This window comes from Athene cunicularia (assembly GCF_003259725.1).
Source record: "Athene cunicularia isolate RWA chromosome 8 unlocalized genomic scaffold, athCun1 chr8_part1, whole genome shotgun sequence".
NCBI lineage: Eukaryota > Metazoa > Chordata > Aves > Strigiformes > Strigidae > Athene > Athene cunicularia.
In genome coordinates this window covers 3,083,826-3,092,547 of record NW_020799109.1, presented here as the reverse complement: position 1 = coordinate 3,092,547, position 8,722 = coordinate 3,083,826, and positions in this window count along the sequence as shown.

The following is an 8,722-nucleotide window of genomic DNA, read 5'->3' as shown; positions in this document are numbered from 1 at the left end:
CCCCTTCAACACAGCTCTGGGGCAGAAAACCAGTCCCAGGTAGGGTGAGTTGAAACATCTAGGGAACAACGTACAGAAAACAATCAACCAGGCCAGATCAAAAACCTGTTTCCCCTTTCACATAGGAAAGGCAGCAGCGGGACTATGGTGACTAGAAGAGGGGAGATACAACACGACAGCTAGCAGGACACAGTGACTTACGGTCTCTACCAGAGAGAAATTCCACCACTGGGCAACTTTTCTCACCAGGAAGGAAAACCACAGATCTATCCTTCCATGCCTGGAGTGTAAAATCCATCCTGTGCCTCTCTGGGGTTTTCTGTTTTCTGTGGGTAAACCACATTGCCACTGGTAAGCCTGAAAACACAACAGTTAGGTAAACCCCCCAAGGGAACATCTTGGCAAAGGAAGAGCATATCAGAGAGGGAAATGCTGATAGTCAAAGACTGTTTTAACAAAGAGCCATGGGTCAAGCCCTAACACAACCATCACAGTGCTCCATCTCGTAACCTGGCAGCCAGCTGCAGCTCACCTCAGCACTAGAACTGAGCCCACTTTTTGAGTATGGTGGAAAGGGTTCTGTTTTAAAAGCAAACCAAAAGCAGATTCTTTACACAAAAAAACCATTTTACTAACAACCTGCCGACTACCCTGGTCTACAGGACCTCAGCAACATGAGAGTGCTCTTCTCCCAGGGTCAGTGACCAAGTTAGGGTAAACCCACTCTCAGCTGTCGTTCACCACATCGCAGCACTGCAGTCTGTCTCCCAGAACAAAGTCCCAGCTCCAGAGAGACACTGGCCAGTGCATAAGACAGAGGAAGAGGCTGCCAAGACATGGATGATTTTGTTCTTTCTGCTGTATCAGCAATCTTTGAGGGGACAGTCATGGCTAACAGACTCGCTCCTGATCTCCCTGAGGGGAATGTGCTGTGTATCAGCATGGTGCACGAGCTGCTAAAATCCTATCAAGGAAAGATGGTTAAACCTCCCCTGAGAAAAAACCCTGACATCAGGGTGGGCTCCTAGCTTGGGGACTGCTGTTGCAGTCAACGCTGATGGGCAGGAATGGGAGCAGGTGGAGGCAATTGATGTCAATGGAAGAGAAGGGAACTCTAAAAGGGAACTAGCCGGGACAACCGAGCCTACCATGGAGAGCAGATGTTTCCTCAGGCCAGAGGATGGGAGTAAGATTAGCTAGAGGAAGCATTATTTTGTCTTTTAAAAAAGTGGATGGCAGAAAAGGGGAAAAAAAAAAAAAAAGCTTTATGTATTCTGGCTGCAAGAAGTCATTTGCTTCATGTTTGCCTTTATCCACAGGAGACTATGTTTTCACTTCTGGAGGGTGGCTTCTGAAAGCACACCAAACAGCTCCTGCTGGGGACGGACAACATTCAGGCTGTCTGATCGTCCTCGGAAAAAACATCTTCCCTGCTCCCACCATGTGCACGTACACACTCACAGACACGCACACATGAGCACAAACCATGCATGCTGCTAGCGTTGATAGGAAAATTTGGAATGTATTAAAATGGCTGCTTGGCATGGAAAACACTATGCATCTGTGGCTGACGAGATTTAAAAGCTTGCCCGCAGGTTGTAGACAAGCTCTGCTTTAAACCCCATTTCTTATTCAGTGCATGTTTTGCGCAATTCCTGACAATACACAGAAGAGAGCCCTTCGCTGCGTGGCTGGCAGGAAAATTCAGAAGCCACAGTTCGCCATGCAGCACAACGCAGGAAGAACTGAAATTCTTTCCCCATTTTCAACAGGCATACATTGTTTCCAGATGGAAAGTAGAGCCAGAGGAGGAAACCTGTCCTCCACTGTGAAACCACAGCCGATGATGCCTAACCGTGTTACTCAGCGCGGCTGCTCCTGCGTGAGGTGGTTCCTTATGAACCTGAGGACACACTCTGGGATAGATTCCCAAGGGGTTCTCAGTCCTTTCTTCTTCTGAGCGTTGGCCTCAGCTGGGCGGCTCTGGGCAGCTGGGGGCTGTGCTGTATTTGGAGCACAGCCTGTCAATACACCCTTAACTCCAGCTACAACTGCGCTTTATACCAACTTGAAGCAGAAGCAAGCTCAGTTGCAGTAACAGCGTTGTTTAGGGGCACTAAGAGGTTGCAGGGGTGCTATTATACTGCCTGACATCACTCCCGCTGAAAAGGTCAGATGATACAATAGGGGAAGAAAGATGGTAAAACAAAAGGGTGGCACTGATCTGCACAGCTTCTGACCATGGGCTGTACATCGATGGCTGCTCCAGGTTGCTGCCCCATTAATAACCTCATGGGACAGTAAAGATTCCCCTGGAGCACGATCACAGAAAGTCAGAACTGAACAACCTCCAATCGGTTTGACCAAGACACCGTCATTACTTCCAAGTCTTAAGTAGTCCTAACTCTCCAGGTTTCACAATTACCAATTGAACCTCTCCCAGCACAAAGTAACTGGCTACTGCCTAAATCTCGAAATTCCTGAGTCTGCATGACTTACTACTACTTATTCCAAGCCTGCAGTCCAACCCACAGCTCTTGTTGCCTACTTTTCTGTACCTCCGCATTCACAAATGTATCGAACACTCTTTCCCCTGCTGGAAAGCATCATGCTTCTGACGTTTAGAAACCATCTTCTAATGTAATGTGATCAACAAGTGTATTTATGGGTAATCTATACCCATTTGGTTTTGTGCCAACATCATCAGTTAGGTTCAGTAGTCCTCCTCTCCTTCCTACTTGTAAGGTATTCACAAAAACTAGTCCTAATCCCTCCCAGCCTTCCTTCTGCAAGGCTAAGCAAGGTCAGATCCTGCAACAACAGGCTCCCTGCTCCCTTGATCACCCTGTTGGCTCTTCTCCACATTTGTTCCAGTTGGCAATCTCTCCTTTAAACACCCTGTTTCATCCTGATCACTTGCTCCAGATAAGGCCTGACCGGAGCTTTATAGAAGCAAATTAGTATTTTCCTTTTGAGAAAACACCTCAGCTGACTACTTTCAGGACTGCTTTTACACGTCATCTATTCATGACCAGTAAGTTCATGTTGTATTATAACCCTGAACACTCCTTCTAACTAGAAGCTATGCTTCCTACCCAACTTAGGTTAAAAAGTGTTTTACCCCAAACCCAATCAGAAAAGAGAAATAAATCTCAAAATAGTCTCCAAATGAAAAAAAAAAAAAAATCCATTTGGCAGAACAGAAGAGCCATTAAAGCTCTTGATAAATAAAAGGACAAATAAAAACCTGCCTCTTTAATAACTATCTCATATTCAACATGTAACCTGGGATCCTTAGACAAACATTCCAGTTAATTACAGCCCACAGCCTCATGAATGTCCATGTTTAAAGTATATCTCTCCCAGTCACTTCCTTTCTGACCTTCTCCACTGGTTAATTACTGTGTGTGCATGTGGTTCACACAGAAAAAAAAAAAAAGACAAAGGAGAGGGAAAAAATTCCCCTTGGAACTAGCTTCTAAAGCAAAACAAGACAAGTCATTCTCAAAGTACTCTGAGCTACAAATAAAATTAAATCATTTGTTTGCACTTCCATGTTTCTTCACTACACACAAAAATCATTTCTGTTTCTATGCAGCCTACATAGTCAAAACCAGAAACTGTTCTTTTTTTTCTTCTTTTTTTTTTTTTTTTTTTTTTTTTTTTTTTTTTAGTGTAAGTAGCATATTGGAATTACAAGTTTTTCCAGCCTTCCCAAGAAAAGGCTCACTGAGACCTGTCCAGTTATGCCAAGAAGGGTTAAGAACTCCCTTTTCACAGAAACAGTGGGTCAGGATACAGTCATCTAGATCATCTGCTGCAGTGATTTGAGGAAGTCTCTCTTTTAAATAGCCCTTCTCATCTTGAAAGAGCAATGCAAATTGTTTGTTTCTCCCCATCCCGCTAATTACAAAACAGTTACTCCTGCCTGTTCTTCATCTTGCATGTTATGTGCAATGACTCTACACTGAGTGAGCCTTTGCCTCTTGAGAAAGACAGCCTGGTACAGTGAGGCCCCTGCACCACTCCATAGTCGCTTGTTCTCTCTCAGCAGCAGAGAAAACTGTATTTACATAGTTTACTTTTTAAAGTGAAAGCATCCCTCTTTGTTCAGCCAGCTCACTTGTGTACAACTCTGCCCGTGGCTGGAGGCATCCATCCTACTGTAGCACTATGCTTGGGTCTGAATTCCCAAAGCCAGGTCTGAACCCACAAAGGCAGGTTTGAATCCCCCAAACCAGGTCTGAATCCCCAAAACCGGGTGCATCCATCTTGCTGCTGAGGTTGAGATGACCCATCTGTCTGTCCCCAGGCGCTCGCCTGGGCTCTCCCGCCTGCGGGCTTGCTCCATCCAGGCTGGAACCATGCTGTGAGTCACCAGGTACGTGACACGGAACCTGCTCCAGGGAGAGCTCTGGCCTTGAGCTGCCCTGCCCTGGATGCAGCCTTCCTCCTAAACACGAGGTGCTGTTTCCCTCAGAGTGAGCTCCTTCCCCTTTGAGTGACATGAGTTTGATTTACAATCCAAAGCTGAGGAAATACCCAGCCTGATCCTGATGGCTGCAAGGTAACAGAGAAGTAACACAACACGTTCCCTTTTCCTTACCGTTAATTAAAACAGAAAACACCATAAAGCACTGCTCTTCGGGTAATATTTGATTATTAAGGCTGAAAGTATCACCCCTAGGCAGCAGCGAAGGGAATGAGCTCCCAAGATACTTCACTGTGAAAATCACCAGAGGACTGGATTCTTCAGGAGAGATCAAAGTCACAGCTTGCATTAAAAAAACCCAACCAAACAAGGAAGCCTTGTGCAAAGCAGCAGCTTTGTAGCGGAGCCCTGGAGATGAACTGTTCTCCCTGCCTTCTTGCTTGCTTTAAGCAGTCAGAGATTTTCTCAGGCTTCCCAGAGCACTTCCGACTCCTGCACAAGACATCCACCACAGCAGAACAGGGGCAGACAACGTGACTTTTGGAGAATGGGCAAAAGCTGCTCTGAAGTTTCTGTTAAAAGTCCTTCCAATTATCCGTGATAGCTTTTTGACAATGCAAATGGCATCTGGATGTGGGAAGAGAATAAACCGCGATGAATATCCCGCTGCGACCACTACATTTCTGGCCTGATTCGGTGCTCGTGGAAGCCAGTGACAGCTTTGCCATCCGTTTCAGTGGGTGCAGGCTTCACACCATCCCTGTTTACCCTGAGGCAGGGCAAAGGCGGCTGTCAGTCTCCCTGGCACACCATTCAGGCAGTGTAAAAGGGCTCTAAATGAACACAAATGTAAATTTAGTCTTCCCAAGTCACCTTTTACAGTACTCCACCAGTGTAAAGGGAGCTTCAGCAGAAGTAAGATAGTAGCTCTGAATGTAGTGAACAGAAGTGTTTTCCCCTCAGTTTAAAACATAAAGACAACAAGCTGTGAAATCTGCCCATATACAATGTCAGAGCCAAGGACGATGGGGAATTTCCAGGTCACCAAACGTCTGCGAGCAGGGTCACCCCCTTTCAGCCAGGGCTCTGCTCAAGAACCCCCAGCCCAAGACCGCAGTGCCTCATGGCACCATGAGGTTCCCGTTCACACAGAAGCACCTCAGAAGGGGCTGAACCCATGAGGGTAAAAACAATTTTCTCTACACTTCATGGAGAGCTGGGCACAGGAAAACTGAAAATTCTCAGCAAGATAAATCAGTGGTAAAAATCATACTCTGGGCTTTGCGTGAGGCTGAAATGCATAGCAAAATGGAGGGTTAGGCAGGTATGTTATTCCAAGTCAGAAGGATCCTCTTTAACTGTGGGAGCAGTAAAGGAAGAGCAAAACTCTTCCCAAGGAAATACACTTTCAAAATTGTAATGGTCTGACCAAAGAAGCAGTTCTGAATTCCCTAGATAACTCGATCTCAGCATGGTCTGAGAGCAATGACAAGGCACCGAGACGGGGGCTCACATGAGAGGCTACGTGAGTTTGCCTGAACTATACACATCGCATGATGTTCAAAGGGTGGTATTTTTTTTTCTTTTTCTGTAATTAAACTCTAATAAACCTAAACACCTTTTCCTCTGCCTGCCCCTGGAAAGGCCGGAGTGCTGGGATACAACACGTTGAGATTACTGGGACATTCAGGAACTCAGAACTGACCTTTTTGGTGGTGGGGCTTCCTTCGTCCCATTTCTTGGGCCCCATACCCAGAAAATGTACTAGAATAATACAACAAAGAATCTGGTGAAGGGGTGAGTGCTCAGTGGCGCCAGACATGGGTCTCCACTTGGTTGATACTGAGCAGCCAACCCTGCTAAGAGTGAACAGGCAGCTTAGCTGGTTCCTCAAGAATAACGTATTGACTCTTTGTTTTTTATTGAGGCATCTTAATGAGTGAATTTTATCTCTGCTGGTGTGGATCCAGCCTTCCACTAGCTCTCCTCTAGTCCCCCAAACACCACATGAACTGGACAGGGGTACTAAGTAGAAGTACATCTGTTCTTACACTGAGATGAAAACAATCGTGTATATGCAGCTACAGAAGTATTATGCTGCTGCAAAAGGACAAGTTCCAATATAGTTTAACAAAAAAATTTATTACTGATATATTTCAAATTAAAAATTAACCATTGCAGACAAGATTTGAGGTATTAGTAACCCGTTGCAGTGAGTTTAACTCAGGCGTTTCTTCTGATGGAGTCAAGAGTAATTACTAAGTACATGTGATGGCCAAAGTTCAGGCTAAAAATCTGTTCTAGTTTAAAGCCTTCCAACAAAAATGCAGTAAGACCTAGTCAGAAAGATACCTTGTAACAGACAGCCTGACAAAGATATTTTGAAACTGCTGCAGCAGTCACAGATAGCTGCTACCCCAAATATTTGAAGATTCAAGTAGGAATGAACAGGCACCATGTGGCACTGGAGTCCTGCATAGACCCTCGAGGTGCACCGCACTGGTTGAAGAGAGCACAGGCAGTGAATGAGGGCTGTGAAGACCACATCTGTGGTCTTTCTAAGAAACAGAACAGTCAATCTCACGTTTCTTCTTCTACCACTACTGTAATAACCAGCTTAGAAGCTTGCATCTGCTTGGCAGGTAGGTCTTGAAGTAATTTACCTTTGTGGATCTGAATTACATCCCATCTGAATGCCACCCTATCAGGCAAACCAAGAGCAGCATGGCTGTTTCCTGTGAATAAGACAAATGCTATGTCTACCTCGATGAGTAAGCCAAACCAGAAGGCAGAGTGTGAAAATGCGATGGATCTATTCTTCTTTAAACAATGGAACTGGGGAGGGCTTCCAGCAGCCACCAACACAGTTCTTGGGACTTCCGTATACTGCTTGCTTGAATCTCTCATCCTCTGAAATAGTAACATTCACAGCAGCATATTCTGTGTCAGCACAAGGACTACAGATCAGTCTGGGCACCTCTGGGTACAACATCTCTTCTGCCCACTTTTTGCCTTCACATGCACTGGATGTGCAGCCCATGAACTTGAAATGACTCAGAAAACAATGCTACAATATGGGAAAACCCAAAGAGAAACACAGCAGTCTTCTAAATAAACACAAAAGAAACGAGTTGGAGATGCAACAGCCCTGCTCCAGGAGGAGCTCACCTCGTTGCAGACCACCCAGTCCTTCTCCAGGCACAGCCTGCATGAACAGTAACCTTCACAAATGAATGTGACGTGTCAAAAAGACCACCTCTGCCTGCACACACACTGCTACCATTTGGCTGGTCTGAAAACACCCTGAGTGAATCAGATCAAAAGGTACACACCTGTGGCACATCTGTGCTACTGCCTGATGGACTCGCACCAAGCTAGTGCCTGGTGCTGGCAGAAACACTGCGAGCATCCACAGTGGTCACCCCAGGGCCATTTTATTTAACTTCCTGCCCGGGCTGCAGAACTCTTATGCTCTCACTTCTAGCACTCGGGTCTCTCATGTGACTGCTTCTATGACTACAATCAAGAACCAGGAAAAATGGTCTGGCAGCAAATCCACCCTCTCTCCATTCTTGAGACCTTGGTCTGTCATATTAACCCCTGGCTGGCACACATCAAAGTTTGCAGAGAACCATGAGAGGAGCGATGCTTTCAGCCCTGTCTTCAGATCCCGAGTGGGGTGTATTGATGCCACTCCTCTACCTCCCACCTAGCCTTTTCCTTTTGACCTCCCTTTTCTTTGTGCGTGACCCTTCTCCATCACAGCTTCTCTAACTGCAACGACTTGTACCTACAGTTTTCTCATTCAATGGCATGAAAATGATACTCCTTCCGCTACTGTCCACAGCCTCCTGAACTGCACCAGCGAAGCTGATGGTTCCTACTCTCACTCTGCTGCCAGTCATGGCTAGGAGAGGCACCACGCTCACCAAAGCTTATCTGGACTGACCTGCAAAGAGAAAAACCGCGGTTCCCACCTGGAACCACACACCTAACTCGGAATACAGACCTGCAGAAACCTGGTATGAGGAGGTATTTTCCTATAAATATTCCTCTTTTAAAAAAAGAAAACAAACTTTGTAAAATACAAGAATGTTTAACACCAAATGGCTTTGCACCTCCAAGGAGCTGTGCTAACATTAACCAGCAGCTGATCGCACACAAAAGGAAGGGAAGTATTTTCTCCATTTCGCAGGCAGCAAGGAAGCCGGCGGGCAGGCTGGCTGCTCCCAGGTACGGGGTGCGGGGCCCGGGCAGGGCTCCGGCCGCCCGGCCCCGGCGCTGCCCGCC